The sequence below is a fragment of the Coptis chinensis genome, chromosome 8 (assembly GCF_015680905.1).
Source record: "Coptis chinensis isolate HL-2020 chromosome 8, ASM1568090v1, whole genome shotgun sequence".
Lineage (NCBI taxonomy): Eukaryota > Viridiplantae > Streptophyta > Magnoliopsida > Ranunculales > Ranunculaceae > Coptis > Coptis chinensis.
In genome coordinates, this window is record NC_141463.1 from 68,401,252 (window position 1) to 68,419,853 (window position 18,602).

The 18,602-nt window shown below is 35.4% G+C and overlaps 2 pseudogenes; one reads left to right on the forward strand and one right to left on the reverse strand.

Moving 5' to 3' along the window:
• Positions 1 to 5,116: 5,116 nt before the first annotated feature.
• On the reverse strand, positions 5,117 to 5,749 carry LOC147482632 (cytochrome P450 76A2 pseudogene; annotated as a pseudogene).
• Positions 5,750 to 11,186: 5,437 nt separating this feature from the next.
• Positions 11,187 to 12,791, forward strand: LOC147482633 (protein CHAPERONE-LIKE PROTEIN OF POR1, chloroplastic-like; annotated as a pseudogene).
• Positions 12,792 to 18,602: the final 5,811 nt, after the last annotated feature.

An 18,602-nucleotide genomic window follows, 5' to 3' on the forward strand; every position in this document is an offset into this window, starting at 1 on the left:
TGTTTGTACTTGACCGAAAATGGTCGAAGTCCTGTTGAAAAACGGTGGAGCGTGGGCGCACCCTTGGCCAGGCAAAAGTCAAGCGCGCACGCGCCTAACATACTATTCGTCTCAAATAAGGTGGAGCATGGGCGCGCCCTTGGCAAGGCAAACTTGGAGTGCACACGCGCCTATCATACTGTTCGTTAAAGAGACCTTTTTTTTCTACAATCCAGTTAGAAAAATAGTGAAGAACAATGGGTCTATATTTAGTTAGTAGTTATACTTCATACAATAACATTGCATTATGTAAAGACTCAAATTCGTGTTAAGGGTATTTTTGTAAATTTCATATTTAACCTAGGGACATTTAGGTAATTAGTCGGTCGGGTTTACATTTCAAACTTACGTAACTTAATGAAACTTAACTCAAACTCATAAGCCACGTTAGGTAAGCAACTCATATGCGAAAATTAGACAAAATGTCGGTTAGCGGCTTTTCTGTGTTAGATGCTGGCACGAGTTAACAGCTTACATGCATGAGTGGGTTATCGTTATAGCCTGTGGTGGGATAGAATGTAGGATATTAAATTAAGCTGGATGGGCCGAAAAATAATTTCGATGCTAAGTCAAATAAGTTAGCGGTTAGGAGTGAATTATGCTTTAGGCCTAATTTAGACAATTGGGCTTGGGCCTTAATAACTAAAACATGTGAAGACAAAAAACAAAACAAAATCACAAGAAACAAAATCGCACCAATTTCTCCTTCTTCTCCATTTCGCAACTACTGAAAACTTAGGAGAGAGAAAACTCCATTCGTCCATTTTCATCGATTCAATCCAAAGATTTTCACAACCCATCTCTTGTAAACACTAAAGTCAAGTGTGGAGTTTAGAAATTGTGAACGTGCCGGAGTGGCTATCGGGTTTTCTTCTCGCGACAACGCGAGATTCGAATTTCCTCGAATTCCGTCGTACCAAAGTGAAAGGTGAGTTAGTTTTATTCTCAATTAGATAGTTTAAACCCAATTTCGATGGAATTGGATATATTGATGAAAATAATTGATTGGGGGTTTTAAATTTCGGCAGTAGCAGTTTGGAGTCGCTAGAGTGGAGCGATATTGGTGGAGCAGAAAGCTAAGGAGCTATTCTTACTGACTTGGTAAGAATTTCGATATATTTAATCTATTTAGAGAAGTTATGTTAGTTATATACTTGTTTAGGATTAGGTCGATTAATGAATGATTAGGAAGGAGCACAACCGTAATTGTTGCTAGATTTAATAGGAATCGAAGGGTGTGGAATTTGTTGTAGTTGAGAATTTGGAATGGATAGGATTGGTGTTGGCATAAGGTCCTACGGCTGCCGTAAATGGACTACCGAGCCCCGCCGTCGAAGTAGCGATGCTAGAAATGGCCTGTAGCTGTTGACATTAGTTATAGAGGAAAGTTACGGAAACCAAATTAAGTGGCGTCGAGATTTCTTCACAAACTGCGTTAGATAAAATTTCTCGTTAGTTATAAATTCTAATAACCTACGTGTATATGCTGTTATAGGAGTTAAATAAGAGTGGATTCGGTTAAGCGGACTTGATTCGGTTAAGTGGGCTTGAGGGGAATGGAGCTTGCTAAGGTAGGAACCTACATACCAATATATAGTCCGCTTATTTTCATGCATGATTTGAGTTGTTTAAAATGATAAGAGATAATTTGCGTATCAACCATGCATGTATATGTGATATTCATGTTTTACATTGTATTTTCTCGATATAAACTAAATATATGAATAGCTTTCGTGTGAAATGGTTTTGCGAAATCTGGGTAACGGGGATTTATTTTCTTTGTTAAAAGACCAAAACTGGTTTTGGGAAGGGTTCTCGTCTCTTGTCTCAGTAAGGAGACAGAGAGATGGATTTTGTAATGCGGGTAAGGATTACCCGGTTGTTTGTAACTATGTGTGAGGTTTTGGATTGTTCTACGGATGGTTCGTTGTTATTTACGATGATTCGCCGTTTGGGAATAATCGGTTGTCATTTACTATGAGTGGCCCGTTTGGGAGTCATAGGTTGCATTACTCGATTGTTGGAAATCGAGGGAACTCACACATACGTAACCAACAGCTTTTTAAAAGAAAAACTAAATATGTATCTATAGTATTTGGAAATAACCGGTATACGAGTATATATATATATTACTATGCTTATCACGAGGGATTTAGAAAAGGAATTGTGAATTCTATAAAGAAGGAAGCTGTTGTCGCATTTCGAGGAGGCAGTTCGCTCTAGATTCTAAGCGTGGTGTACACCTTTTCGAGGTGGTGGGCCACCTTTAAAGGGATGCATCACTGGATGTAGTCCGGGAATTCCTTTTCTACTTTTCTAGATAACCATGTTTGTACGTGTCACGTTGTATGGTGCTTAGCTTGTGTGAGGTTACATGTTACCTCGATGAGGTTTAGACGCGAGGAGTGAGAGTTTAGTCCACTCCTGGATGTGTGTCAGGATCCTGAGCAGTCTGCAGTCGTCGAACGGTTGACCACCGTAAGTTGGGTGACAGCCCGTATGGGGGTCGTGGTTACAGGGCCCACCTGAGCCCTAAAAGCTTTGGGGATTTTGTGTGTACGAATACAACAACGACATTTCAGCTCCCTGCAGGTAAAATCAGGAAAACAACGGTGCATGGTTCACACTGGAAAGTACTGAACCGAGATTGCCTGTGACTGGGGCTGAGTACCAGTCGTACCTTCACCATTCTAATAGGATGCAGCGGCCATAATAGTTGTATGATGTTTGTGAAAACTATATTTTGAATATTAACGAAGCATGTCGAAATGATTTCTGCTAGTTAGTGATGTACTATATAGTCACGATATTTGGATATTATTATGGAAACCTGCATGTTTTAAATGTTTTACTATAAGTAGTCTATTTATTGGTTATGTGCGTTTCTACTGGGCATAGTTGTTTTGCTCATCCTACATTAACCTTTCAGTAGAGCCGTTCGCTATGGAAGAGACTTTCCCTACCATTGGGGATGATGGTTATGGAGATTTGAGGGTTTCCCTTATGCTTGACGAGGAATGAGTCGAAGTGATTTTTGTTGTATAGAGAGACTAGTTTCTTTTGTTGTATATATAGAGAGCTAGGTCATTTTGATGTACTAAACGATGTATTGGAGTAATAGTTACACTCAATCATTTTGTGGATATGTATATATATCTTTCTGTTGTTTAGAAAGTAGGTTTTATATGGAAATGGTTGTTGGAAGATTTTTTTTATGCGATGTCCAGGTTATGACAGGTTTTTCGTATACGAAATGTCGATTAAACAAAGGAGGTTCTGCCGAAATTTCGATAGAATCAGGATAGCGACCGCCTCAAGATTCATCTTCACGTCCTCGGGATGTGTGTTGAATCTCGGGGCGTGACACATTAAAACACAAAATTGATCTGTATTAAATCGTAAATAGGCAGACTGAAGCATGATCTCATCCAGATTATATAAATCTGGAATGAGTATTACTGAATGTTATCCTTAAATACATTCCAATTGGAGTAAATATATGTTACGTTGTGGAAGCGAAAGAGCTAGAAGACTTCTACCCAGGCTTAGATGATTTGAATAACTGAAACATCAACAATAGCCTAATTTTGCTACAAAAGTACTTGTTTGCAACACTCACCAGAATCATTATACGGATGTTTTTTTCTGAGATATTTTCTGGTTCACCATCTCGTTGATTGCCTTGAAAGTCCAACAACACATCCAAAAAAATCTTTTTTTGTGTTTTTTTTTCCCATTCTTTCTCTCTTGAATTCGCTCCTCCACAAAACCATAAGCAAATTTATGTGTATAGGCCATGTCACGTCTCATCTTCTTCTTTATACCTTGTGGGTCAAGCCACCGCAAGAAGGGAAATAAATCGGCTATATTAGACTGTCCACCCAACTCTATAGCTTTGGCAATTGATGTAAAGAACTCAGCATCTTCTTTGGATTCTGGATCGACAAGGTATTTAGAAAGCATAACATTACTAGTGACGTTGAAGCTCATAAGAGCATCTCTAATGGAGTGTGTAAATCTACACCTCCACATAGGCTCCATGTAGGCGCCACTAGGATTTTACACCCTTATTTCTAAAGTAATAAATATACACCTCATGGCTCTTCCAATGGTGGTGTGGAAATAAATAGTAAGGGTTGTTTGTTTTTTTTTTGAATTCAGCATTCAGAGGCTCTAAACTTGTTTGCTTGTTTTTAAGTAGTTTAAGCATTCAATGGTACTTTCAGCATTCAGCATTCAACACCAAAGTTTCTCCTGAATGTTGAATTCTAATATTTGAAATGAGGAAGTCCCTTCTTGCCCTTTCTTAAGAACCCAATCTCAAGAACCCATCTACTTTCTTACCTTGACCTTTATGGCTTCAAAATAGGTTATTCAAAATTTGATGTTGGCGTCAGGGGTTTTTTCATTTTTTTGGGTGACTGATATTCACTTTGTTAAAAATAGAATTACATATATATTTTCTGAAAGTAAACAAAATGTGAAAATAATTTGTTAATATACATTTGTGAATGCATATTTTAAATAAATTTATTTATCATTTCTTTTATTTGATAATCCATCTCCCATCCTCAAATATAATATATATTTTGTTTTACAAGAAATCAAGTTAGTATTTAAAATAGATAGCATGGGTAAAATTGTCCGAATGATTTATATTCAGCCTTCAGAGCCAGGTTATTCTAACAGAAAACAAACATCTTTTTAGAATTCAACAATCAGCATTTAACATTCAGAGGATGGGCCATTTAGTATCTAGCATTCAGCATTCAGAGGCTCAGAAAAACAAACGACCCCTAAAACGACAGACGTTAACCGTTGCAAGTTTGCAAAAGAAAATTTTAAGTGGAGAACGAACGTCACTTTAACTCTCATCTGTATTCTAAAAATCTGGAAACAAGAGTAGCGACCGTCATCGGCCATCGCAAATGAAATATTTTAAGTACCCACGTCTGTTGAAGTGACGTCCGAACTTTAAAAACCACCAATGACATTTAAAGCTACATCCGTGTTTCTTATTAACTAATAACCTAATAACTTGGGAGGGGAATTTCCACCAAATTTTAACAACTAATAGCTATAGTATACGATTTACACCCTCCATTGGAAAGAGTTTTTTCAATGTGGGGGTGTAAATTTCACATATTATACGCTTTACACCCTCCATTGGAGATGCCCTAAGGGACACAAACTGAGCTATTTCTACACTACCTTTGTTTTTAGCTTCATCCCATATCCACCGTATCATGTTGTCAATGCACTTCATACGTAGACTTTCAGTGCCATTGATTCGACTATTAGTGAAGAGCTCTGTCGTGCAGATACGTCGAAGCATGCGCCAGTATGGCCCATATTGGCCTAAAGCCATAGAGTCTTCATCATAGCAGTGCACCCTCAATGGTTCATTGGTGGTGCGACCAGCGAAAGAGAGGTCATGGCTCTTAAACATGTCCATTGCTGCCTCAGCTGAGGATACCACCATAGTGTTGACCGCCCCCAGTCGAAGCCATACAATGGGACCATATTTGTTACTAATCTTAGCTAAAGTATGGTGAGCTTCTGCATCCAAATCGAAAATGTTGCCAATTAGTGGCCATCTTGGTGGTCCTGGAGGCCGTCTTCCTGAATTTTTCATAAATTTTGTGAGGAGAAGCGAAACAACTGCTAAGCAGAAGCCTAACCAAACCACCAAAGGCCAAGACAATTCCATCACTTACTATTCAACTAAACTTTGTTTTCAATCTCAATCTTGCCGTCTTATAGAATTCCAGTATGCTCTATGGCAAGTAGTGATACATATACATGAGATAATCTCATTGCTACTGTATGTTATATTTTAATCATCTGTCTGTCTCGACTCTTTAGATAAAATAAAAATAACTGATGTGAGTTATTTTTAGGTACTAAAAACGTGTTCTAATGCCTCAAGGAAAAGACCATACCATGGTATATATGGTATATAGAACTCGTTCCTAATTTGACTTCAAGAGTGTGCTCTATTACATTTGATCACAATTAAAAAATGTGATCTACTGGGTTTTATGTAGTAGTGTAAATTGTTTAGACTTGGAACTAATTAATCACCTGATCTCATCTCGGAGCCAACATGGTGTGGTAAATAGATAAAGAGTAGATTTAAGTATTTTGGTCATAGGATCAGGCTCTTACAAGAAATAGTCCAAACTTCGCAAAAATCTCTACTGCGAAAAATATTCAATTTGTCTCCAATAATAGCTTACAGTGATCGATCTATTGGAATGATAAAAAAAGGTTTATTTTTTGAAAAATTAAGCTGGGGTTAAGATAGACTCCCACTTGTTATATTGCAAATAGTTAAATCTTACAGAGCCTCCCTAAGACTAGACCATTAAAAGGAGGCACTTAAAGACACAACAATAATGATAGGCTTCAAGCCTAACATACTTAAGATAACACACTGACCATGCTACATTCGAACCTATGAAAGCATAGATAGTAATCCTACTTCCTACTCATGATGTCCTTAACAATCTTTGAATGATCTTTCCTTCTTAAGATAAATCTGCGCTTTCTCATAGTTACAAAAAAAATCTTTTGATTTAATTGCACAAATACACAATAGTCCAACACAATCCACGCACTCTTGATAAATGCAAGATTAGCAGACCTCTAAAAAAAAATATATCTTATGTTTTGGCATTACTTGATAAAGATAGATTCAGAATTTCTTCAAACTTTTTGTTTTCAGTTAAATGGAATCTTCTAAACATGCGCTTTGATAAGGTCATCCACACCAAATTAAATTTGTAGTACGTACTACTGTCTTATTGTTTTGCCTTATTATGAGGAGTCAGGCTTGAAATTTACTTTTGGTTCATATATCAAGTTGATTAATATATAAAACTAAATCGAGTCAAGTTTACAGCCTTACAGAAAATATACACAGTTCTAGGCTTCTAGCTTTCATTGGGAAGGGAGTAGGTTGATTTACATTTTCAACATACAACAGAAGTAAGCAAAATGTACAATCCATCATGTTTTCATTCTTCAACAAAGTATACCTTTAACATAATATGAAGATCTTGGCAACAACCAAAATAAAAGAAAAATAAACTAATTATAAAAGAGAAGAAAAGAAATTCAATTTCCTGGTAAAGTACATTGAGGGGCATGACGATTCTTGCTCATAACCCAAGATCTTGGAAAAGATATCCTCAAAACTTTGCTGCTAGTGTTAATTTTAAATTTCTGATGGAGTCTGCTTCCACTATTACAGAATTTGATAATGAGGATTATATTCTGCAGCTAGTACAAAAGAAATTTATTGTAACACTTTACGGTTTACTCACATTACACCCTGCTATCAAGTACAAGGTTTACCGCGAAGGAAACACAACCAAAACCTTTGAATTAGTTTATCTTGAACTGTTGAGTAACAACATCAAAATACTGCGTCAAATAGTACTTTGGAAATATGGAGGTTGATGGTCGTAGGCTCATAGTGGGCAGTGTAGTAGTTAGCTCTTTGCGACAGTTAAAAATGTCCGTTTAATCTCCGGATGTATTTCACCACTCTCTTCAGTACATGCTGTAAAAGTTGTTGCATATCTAGTTGCATGTACTGATTCCATTGGTTGGTCCATAGTCATTTCCTCGTTGTTGTTTTCTTTCCATCCAGCCTAGCTAGGGGTGCAAAGTAATTTTAGTCATAAACGGTCCAAAATTTTCCTCTACATATAAATATATAATATGCAAAAAATAATAAATAAGTGGAATAAGAAAAATATTACAAGCTCCAACCTTGAAGTTTTGGTTTTGATGAAGGAAGGCGGTTGCATATTTTATTGGTTAAGCTTGTGAAGTAGACATACTCGGGTTGAGATGTGAGATCTAATGAGTACAGGCAAGCACACAACTCCAGGATTAAATTCCACAGCCATGCATTCCACTGTTATTAAATTGAAGTAAAAAGGAGCTTAGATAAATAATCTCTACTAGTAGTATAACCTATAATGATCGTGGCCTCTTAAATTCATCCGGGTCTTTTTCTGACGCATAATACCCTTGATGAATAATAAAATCAAATGCCTAAATATTTATTAATGAGGACTACTTGGTCTTTTTTATGTCTTGGTCTTTTCATGTGGTGGTATATTAAAAAACCAATTCCACGCCCATTTTGAATTGTACGCTTACCATAAATTTACAATAAATGACATTTAATTAGTAATGCAATAAATACACCTCTACGTCTCCCCTCCCAATCTCCACCCTTACATTTTCCTTCTTTTGCAAACAGTACAGAAAAATAAGTTTTGCAACAAAAATTAAACAGAGCCATCATTCTCTCTCTCCCTCTCTTCAAATTGAGTTCTCTCATTGCAACAAATTCCAGCCACATGTTTAGAAATTCTTACGTCTATAGTCTTCTTAAGTCTTACCAACATTCACTGATTTTCAGATTTGGGAGGACATCCGTTCTGGTAGAGCTGTGGAGGATAGTTCTTTACTTTCAAAGTTCCTTCTAATTTCTTTTGCTGATTTGAAAAAGTGGAGCTTCAACTACCCGTTTATTCCTCGCTCTGAAGCTTGATCCTCCGGTAACCTTGATTGATTTGAGGCCGGCTTCAATCTACTTCAATCTAGAAGAGGTACCGAGAATTAAATTTTATATATCGAGTCTTGGTAAATATAAATGTTTAGATCTGTTCTTTTTGTTAATTGGTATTGGTTCGATGAGAAATGGTTTATTATTCGAGTAATAGGCGAGTCCCTTTCAGCTGCCTGAAGCTAATGGCGTAACTCAAGTTTAACAACAGTCATCGGAGGGTGCAACTTATGAGTTGTTTTTAAGCACATTCTTTTTAATCAATTTTTCTGTCTTAGTAATACACAAAGAGCTTCTTTTTTTGTGCTTTGTTTTCCTTCTGCTTTCTTTATCTCTTTAAAGCTTTCGGATGTGCCATTCTTTTCTCGGGTTAGTATAACGGAATCACTTCGCTACCATTAGGCCACTAAGATTTGGGAGGCCTGCCAAGGTGACCATACAAAGGTTTGTTCATGCATCTATCGGTGCTGAAATGTTTTTCTGTAGTAATGAAGCAATCTAGGAAAATTATTTTGAATCGTTACCTAAATTCTACAAATCCATTTATTGTATTTGTAATGCGTGTTTGGGGTTAATATCAAACTGATAGGAGTTCGTTTTACTAAAACATATTGTACTTTGTATGTCGATTTTGTTTGGGTTTTATGATCCTTGCCATCTTCCTAACTATCCGGGTTGGCCTCTTCGCGAACTTGCTTGCACTTATTTGTTCAAGATGGAAACTGGAGAAGGTTCACTTTCTATGCTATTGAGAAAGATATGGTTGGGCAGATTTGAAGTTATCCCTTGTTGGTGAAGCGTTGGTTTCAGTTTCTCAAGGTAGAATGACGAGAAGATGGGTAAAGGCTCTGTTCTTCATAATGCTATCGTCAACAATTTCAATCGGTTTTAATGGCTTTGGTTTTGTAAAATTGCAAATTTCTTTGTTTAGGGTGGAGTGATGCTCAATCTATACCAAATCTTTGTGGGATGGGAGCAAAACTCCAGGTGCATCACACTTGCCATCTCTATGGACCCAACAAGGTATATGGTTGGTGTAATTGCTTTATCAACATCTTTTGCTTATGATTTCCTGTTATATGCTTCTAAGCGAGGTTGTTCACGGGTTGGCAATATCTGCAGCCGATTTGAATCTAAAACTCATGAGGTGGCGTGCTTTGCCATCTCTCAACCTAAATGTTGTGTCCTCCATCAAGTGTCTTCTTTTAGGTCTTTGGTACACTTGGCTGCCAGGTTGCTCGTATGCTCATGGTGAGTGTTTATAATTACCTACTGAGCTGTTCTTAAGTATGTTTTGTTTTGTTGGTTGATGAAAGTAACGATAATCTGCAGGCTTGGGGTGTGCGGAAAATCACACTAGGGTTGCTTGTGATATATGTACAGATTAAATGATATGTTGATATTTTTTAAAATGAGATTTGCAATGCCCTTGAATGAAATGTTCTCTTTTTGTACTTTTAATTCATTTTCTTTGATGGTCATTCCAATTTCTTTTAATTGGTACTAGGACTGCTTTACTGAAAATTTCAATATTATGGTTTTTTGTTCAATGAAGGATCAAAGACACCCAAGAAGAGTAATGAAGTAGTGTTGAAGGATTGGTTGAAGAAGTCGAATATTCGAGCTGAATGAGTATGGCTAAATTCTTCATTGATTCAAATTTTGGAATACCTGGTGCCATTGCAGTGACTAATAAACACCAAAAGGAATTCTTCTTGGAGAGCATAGTCGTCGAAGGGTTGGCGTGTGGACCAGTTCATTTCTCTTGTAATTCATGGGCTCAATCCAAGCAAGATCATCCAGGAAAAAGGGTATTTTTCTCTAACAAGGTAATTTCCTTCTTTACTTCCTATGAATTTGAATGCACAAGTCAAAATTTTCTCACTGGACGCTTGAATAAAATTCAAAGTGAAACCATTTGGTCTTTATCTTTTTTTGTTGTTGTTGCTAAGTTGGTCTTAATCTTTGAGTCAAGCAAAGACAGTTAGTTGTTGTCAAACATTTTGTCCTTGAAGGTAAACATATTCTTCCTCAAATATTACAATAATGTGGGAAAGAGAGACCTTCAAAATTATGGAGTTTAGGTAGCTAGGGGAATATATCAAAGTTGGTCCTGAGGATCTATTACCACTTACGACTTGTGACATTGAGTGTTCATTAATTATTGAGCTTTCTTTTTTTTTTTGGTTTGAGCAGCCATATCGCCTTCCGAGACACCAAATTTGGACTTAAAGAATTAAGAGAAAAGGAACTGAGTGATCTCAGGGGTGATGGTCAAGGAGAGAGGAAGCACTCGGATCGGATATATGACTACGCCATATATAATGATTTAGGTAATCCCGACAAAGGGATTGATCTTGCTAGGCCCAAACTTGGAGGTGAAGTGATTCCTTTTCCAAGGCGATTGTAGAACTGAAGCTCTCCAATCGATCTTGGTTGGTTCCCGACTATTATACATATTGTAACAATGTTCAGACTTTAGTTACTGGAAATATATCGTATTTGTAGCTATCCCTTCTAGGGACCAAACCACCATTTCAAATTTAGTGAAGAGACTAAGATGTATTTACGCGTACAATTTCCTACAGATATAAATGCAGAAAATAGGGTTGAGAAGCCATTGCCAATGTATGTGCCGAGAGATGAAGCATTTGTGGAATCAAAACAAGATACATTTGCAGCCTGGAGGCTGGCGGGGAGTGCTCCACAATTTGATACCATCATTAATTGCCAGTATTTCTGCTGGATAATCATGACTTGAAGTCCATGTGTATCGCGGTAATCGTGGTAATCGTAATCTTGTCACAATATGTTTTGGACTTCACCATACTTTCTTGGCCCACCTGATAATTAAAAGCAGATCTTTGGACATCGAAAAAAAAAAACTTTGTTGCCTACTAGAACCACCAATATGTACATCAATTTTATTTTCATACCACAAGCAATCAAGTTGACCCTTCTTCTCGAAAGCACACCCGGTTGCAACTTGCAGTTCTTGTGTTGCAATTTAAATGTTTCAAACACCAATTTGTTTTTGCAGCCATTGATTAAATTTATTCTTTAACTTGTGTAACAGTGTAAGATTGTGAATTTCGTTCTATTGCATAAAGAATTGTCGAAAGTACATCTCAACTTTTTTGTACAATCGGAAGCATATGCATGCAATCTGTTCTTGGACACTTTGATAATTCATCAAAAAATTCACCAAAGATGGCAGGCGATAAATGCAAGCGCGTTGCAACCTAACAAATTAACATCTTTACTCTCATATAAAATTATCGGCCGGTTCAATCAAGCACACACTAACATTAAGAAAATGAAGAAGTGGAATACCTACCTAAATTAAACTATGTGACAAATTGACAATTATTGTGTCCTTGCAATTAGACTCACACTCTTAGATTGTGCATCAATGTAATAAAATATCCAATTTGTATTAGATTGTTGCATCTGACTCTTCTTCTTTGTACATATATTTTCCCCATAATCAATATAAGAGACCCATACAAAAGGCTTGGAATCAGCGGTGAAGCTTCTGAGGATGAAATACAAGCAACAAGGAACTTTTTGATTAACAAATATGCAGGACACAAGTTCAGTGTCGATGCTATAGAATCAGCACATGACAAGATAATTATGCAGAAGTTTCATGAAAGGAGGAGACCAAAAGTTAACATCAAGAAAAATATGAGGGATGTAACTCAGTCACAGGTTGTGCTGGCTGTCACAAGTATATTTCAAACTCCTTCCACCAACTTCGTCATAAAGACGGCTGCCATCTTTATAGTACTTGCTGTGCTTAGCGTACTATTTCCGACAGAGGATAGACCGACTCTGCAAGTGTTAATATCTTTTTTGACAACCATATATTCATATATGATTGTCTGAAGAGCAAACTCCGAGCTCTGCTATATGGGTATGCATACTGATAGTTCTTTTACTACTACGATCGTATAATACTGCTCTATGGATCTTTGTGTTTGTTTTGTTGGATAACACTAGGCTTTACTCACTCAGGATTGAATCCACCTATACTTCGAGGTCCAAGGAGTTTGGAAGTCACAACTTCACTCTTAACTTATCTGCTTCTTTGGGTTTTTTCTACTTATCTAAAGTGATTGCAGTACCCTTGGCATCATATTTTCTGTGAAGTAAGTGGGTCAGAAGCGGATGTTTATGGATGTTATGGCATCTCTCTTATTATTGCAGGGAGCATTCATGTTTTGTTTGTTTCTCTATCATTTTTATGACTTTCTCAGAGCACATGCTCCGCCAGTCAATGTATTCAATACGTGTGATAGTACTCAACCTTTCATTCCCGGATGCAAACGTTCTCGCTAGAAATAAAATCCAGGATAGTAAGTTAGGTTACAACTCTTAGTTTAACACTTTAACCCTCCCTTATTATAACGTGTATTGGGTGGTTAGAGAAATTAACACCCCCATTCTTTAGACTAATGAAAGGATGAGTACTGAACCAACAAAGATGGATTTCTGCTACATGAACAAAACCATGCATGATCTTTGGGCGCTTTTTGTCACTCTACTCTCCAAACCAATAAGTGGAGTCTCCCTTCTCCCTCTACCTTTTCCTTATAAGGCCTCAAAAACTTACCTATCAATTTCAGAAGGCATGTCAAAGTTTATGATGCAATTCACTTTCTTCAAAAAAATCCAACCATCAACAAATTCCATAATGGACGGGTGCTTTAGGATGTGTTATATATGTAATGGTTTGCTAACCTTCATATACTCTGTAATAAATTTGTTTGTCAACAATGTGCAAAGCACGTGCATCTTGCTAGTAATCATAATAGCCTTGGGTTGCTGTCAAGGGACAATACATGCACTTACAAAATTCTTAAGAATGTGGTCTACTTCAATTCTGTCCCGCGCAACTCTTGGATTTTGAATCCGATATCATCACTCAAGGTTTTGAGTATGACTGGTATATGTTTATTCGATGTTACTCAAACTCACACCATAGTCAAGTAACTTGCTCACGAAATTATTCAATGACGCTTAGTTTGAGCAAGGATTCGTCCCATGCCTAAACACAAAAACCCGTTTAGCAAGAGTGTTAAAATTCCTCTCAGGGATTATTTTGGTGAGAAGGTTTTTTGAAGAAGTTTATTTTATACTACACTACACTTAACTTAATTCAATTTCAAATTACAAACAACTAACAATTTAATTCTAAATTACGAGAAAAGATATAGGAGAGAAATATATGGAGGATTAATTCCACTCATGCAATAAACAAATACAAATTCTAGAGACTTCAATTCGAATCAATACCTTAACTTTGGCGATTACATCGAGTCGCTATATATTTGAACATCAGATACATAAGGCACATAGTATTGAACAACATAGTCACTATCATTGAATATTAAAGGTGCCGTAGCACCATAAGCACTCCATTCTTTAAAAGACTCCCATAAATCAGCTAACATAAAATAAAGTTGGTACTCCACATCGCATGTTCTCAACCCCCTCATCCTAAAAGATTGAAGGTCAATACCCAAAATCTCAAATACTAAAACTAAAACATATAAATTATCAATATAAAGGAAGTACCTTTTCTTTGATCATCATGATAGAATATGCTTAAGAGATTTAATATCAGTCATGTATATCTTGCCTTGTCATTCATATGTTTCTGGTCACACAAATGCTTTGTCATAGTCTTGTACCTTGTTCTAATTGTCATAAGATCTTAAATCTTGCTATGATAAGTTTTCTTGGAGTGGGATTGGTATATTGAATATTGTAGCATTTGTTGTCATACTTTGTTATTAGGAACTGATTGAAGTTGACGATGGTTGGTATTTTTTCAGTGCTTTTAATTTTGTTATGCAGGAGAGAGTCAAGTGTCTCGGGGCATTTGTACCATCCTATCTGATGATGTTGGTTGGGGACTGCATACACTATCTATTAAATGACGAGTTAGACTTGCTTGTTAAGTGTTTTATACTATTGTGCGTATGTAGGTCTTGTGGAATCGGCTTCTAATAGAATTACATGCAACAATCGATATGAAATTCTAGTTTTGGGAATCTCTGAGTTTTATTCAAGCATTGTACTACTTACCATTTGCTTTGTTTTTGGTACAATTTGGTATAACTTGTGGATGAATAGAATGTTTTGGTTAAATACATGAGTTTTGGATGAATAAAATACACTAGAAGTATTGTTTAAAGTTCATCGTTGAGGTTGTAGTATATATATTTGTTAAATCATTTGAATGGTAGAGTTGGTGTAATTTGTGGATGAATATAAGTGGTTTTATATTGTTATTACTTGGTTGATTTTTATTTAAATTGAGTTTATGACTATTTAGTACCACGAACTTTCGTTTTTTTTTTCCTAAATGGTACCCAAACTTTGTTTCTCGCCTATTCGTACCACGAAGTTTCAATTTGTTTTAATTTAGTACATCAGTTAATTTTCCATCTAATTCCGTTCAATTTCACTAACGGCGTTAACACTATTTACGTTAGTACTATTCACTATTCACGTGAACAATTTTTTTTTTCAAAAATTCAAATTTTGAAAAAATAAAAAACACTATTCATGTGAACAGTGTTTTCACTATTCACGTGAATAGTTTTTTTTGTTGTTTTTTTTTAAGAATCTTTAATCAATCTTAAAAATTAATTCTTTAATGAAAAGTAATAAAAAACACTATTCATGCAAACAGTGTTTTACTATTCACATGAACAATGTTTTTTTTTGGGTAATAATCTTTAATCAATCTTAAAAATTAGATTATTACAAAAAAAAAAAAGCAGACACACACACTGTTCACGTGAATAGTGTTTTTTAAAATTATTTTTCATTAAAGAATTAATTTTTAAGATTGATTAAAGATACTTAAAAAAAAAACTGTTCACGTGAATAATATTTTTTTGTTTTTTCAAAATTTGAATTTTTGAAAAAAACACTGTTCACATGAATAATGTTGTGTGAATAGTGCTAACGCCGTTAGTGAAATTGGACGGAATTGGATGGAAAATTAACTGAGGTACTAAATTGAAACAAATTGAAACTTCATGGTACGAATAGGCGAGAAACAAAGTTCGGGTACCATTTAGGAAAAAATGTGAAAGTTCGTGGTACTAAATAGTCATTAACTCTATTTAAATTTTATAAAAGTTGTCTGTTTCGTAAGATGTATAGTGGATGCCAACCCAAAGTCACGTGGAGTACTACTAACTGTTTCTTGTAGGGGGTGCAAGTATCCCCAAAATTAAAATTGATTTTTTTTTAAAAATATATCCACCAATAGTAATGGATATTTCGGTTACAAACAATAGTTAAAATTTAATCGGGCCACCAATAGTTGGCTATTTGTTACAAATAATTTTAGTAACGGATATAACCGTTACTAAAATTATTATCAGTAACGGTTATATCCGTTACTAAATTTGGCTTAAGTGAGAGTGACGCCCCAGAGCTAACATATATAATTGTTAGTAAAACTATAAGTAACGAATATAACTATTAGTAAACGCTTTTTCTGGTGTAGTGGTTGCTGTCAAGGGACAATACATGCACTTACAAAAATTTTAAGAATGTGGTCTAATTCTGTCCCGTGCAACTATTGGATTTTGAATCCGATATCATTACTCAAGGTTTTGAGTATGACTGATATATGTTTATTCGATGTTACTCAAACTCACACATAGTCAAGTACCTTGCTCACGAAATTATTCAATGACGTTTAGTTTGAGTAAGGATTCGTCCCATGCCTAAAGACAAAAACCCGTTTAGCAAGGGTGCTGAAATTCCTCTTAGGGATTATTTTGGTGAGAAGGTTTTTCGAAGAAGTTTATTTTATACTACACTACACTTAACTTAATTCAATTTCAAATTACAAACAACAATTTAATTCTAAATTACGAGAAAAGATATAGGAGAGAAATATATGGAGGATTAATTCCATTAATGCAATAAACAAATACAAATTCTAGAGACTTCGAGTCAATACCTTAACTTTGGCGATTACATCGAGTCGCTATATATTTGAACATCAGATACATAAGGCACATAGTATTGAACAACGTAGTCACTATCATTGAGTATTAAAGGTGTCGTAGCACCATAAGCACTCCATTCTTTAAAAGACTCCCATAAATCAGCTAACATAAAATAAGCTTGGTACTCCACATCACATGTTCTCAACCCCCTCATCCTAAAAGATTGAAGGTCAATACCCAAAATCTCAAATACTAAAACTAAAACATATAAATTATCAATATAAAGGGAGTACCTTTTCTTTGATCATCATGAAGATGATGAACATAGAGATAGAAAGCTTCACTGGATTGTTGTTAATGGTACTGACCAATCAAGTTTTTGTTATTAGTACGTATTGCTGAAGACCACAATCATATGGTTTCAAATGCTTTGATTTTGTTTTATTTCAGGGCTTAATTTTTTAGAGAGATGAGATATGTTTTGGAAAAAAACATTGGAGTAGCAACAATTTGGGAAGGACCGATCATTCAAAACCTTTTTCTTTAGAAGTGAAGTGGGTTTTGCTTTCATTTATTTTTATTTTTTCGGTTTTGGGTTATTACTTGCGGCGAACAAGAGGGTGTGGGTGCCGAATGATTATTTTTTGTCTAAAAAGCTGATGTGTCAACTTTTGAGAAAAAGGGGTGATGATGTGGATTTTCACTACTCAATATTAATAGTTTTTTGATTCCACAATAAAAGTAAAAATCAAATTTCTTATAGAACCAAAAAACAAAAAACAAACATAGTTTCTATAAATTAATTTGCATAAGAGAGCACTTTGTCTATATATTACACCTTCCTAACCGCTTTTACCTTAATCGTTTATGTCTCGTCCTAAGACTTACCTAACTCACCTCAGCAATCACTTGTTGATCAGTATATATCTCCCTGACCCACTAAACATTTCAAGGTTTATATCCCTGTTGCAAAATTATATTCTCACACACCACATTAAGATATCATCTATAAGTTTTCTGATTAATAATTACCTATCAACTTATCAAATGAATCGAAAAGTTGAAATAAGTATATAAATTAGTACTTGCGACTTTGTAATCATCCCAGCTAAAAAAATAATAATGTATTGAGCATCTTTAGTCACCCACTCAACCAAATACTTGTATGTGAGAGCTTGACATCAAAGGACGTATCAAACATAATAATATATCTTGGATCCAAGTAATAGTTATTGCCAATGAGACTTGGCAGATTGATAGTTGCAGTACGTACGCCACGCTAGTACCATTCGTAATTGTTTGACGTGTTTCTAAAGTAATATTCAAGCAACCAACATTTAATTTTAGTGTGTTCGTATAATCTTCAACCCGAGTCTAATAAGTGCAAGGTTACAAAGCTCGCACACGTGAATGCTGTGTTGATATAAGGTGTGTGTAAACCCTTAGGCCCTAGAACGTTTTAGCCAATTCAACATTCATTAAATACACATTATTTTCATTTATATGAATAGGCATCTAACCGAAAGCAATTTTATCTATTTACTTTCTTCTTAGTTTAATTGAAATTTAAACAATTTAATTTTCTAAATGGTTTTCTAGGCTAGGAAATGGCAATGATATGGATTTAGTTCCAGAAATTAATCTCGACTTTCTATAGAATATGAAACAAACTAAGCTTACAACCATTGTAAGGGAAAAATCTGTTTTACCATCCAAAAGCACTTATCTAACCACATTAATTGTCTAACCAATTGGAGACGCGATCAAAAATTAAGTTTAAGAGATGTATTTAAAAATTCAATAACGACATTGCAAGAAATAAGCATGGTAAAGCAATCAAAGGTAACATGAATAAATTAGAAGAACTTACCGTTATCCATTTGTTCTTCCACTTAAGCAAGCAATCAACCAAACCTCCATCTTGGATATCCGTTGGTTTCATTGGAGAAGAAAAATGAAAACACAACATCTATTGGGCATAAAATCCAATTCAA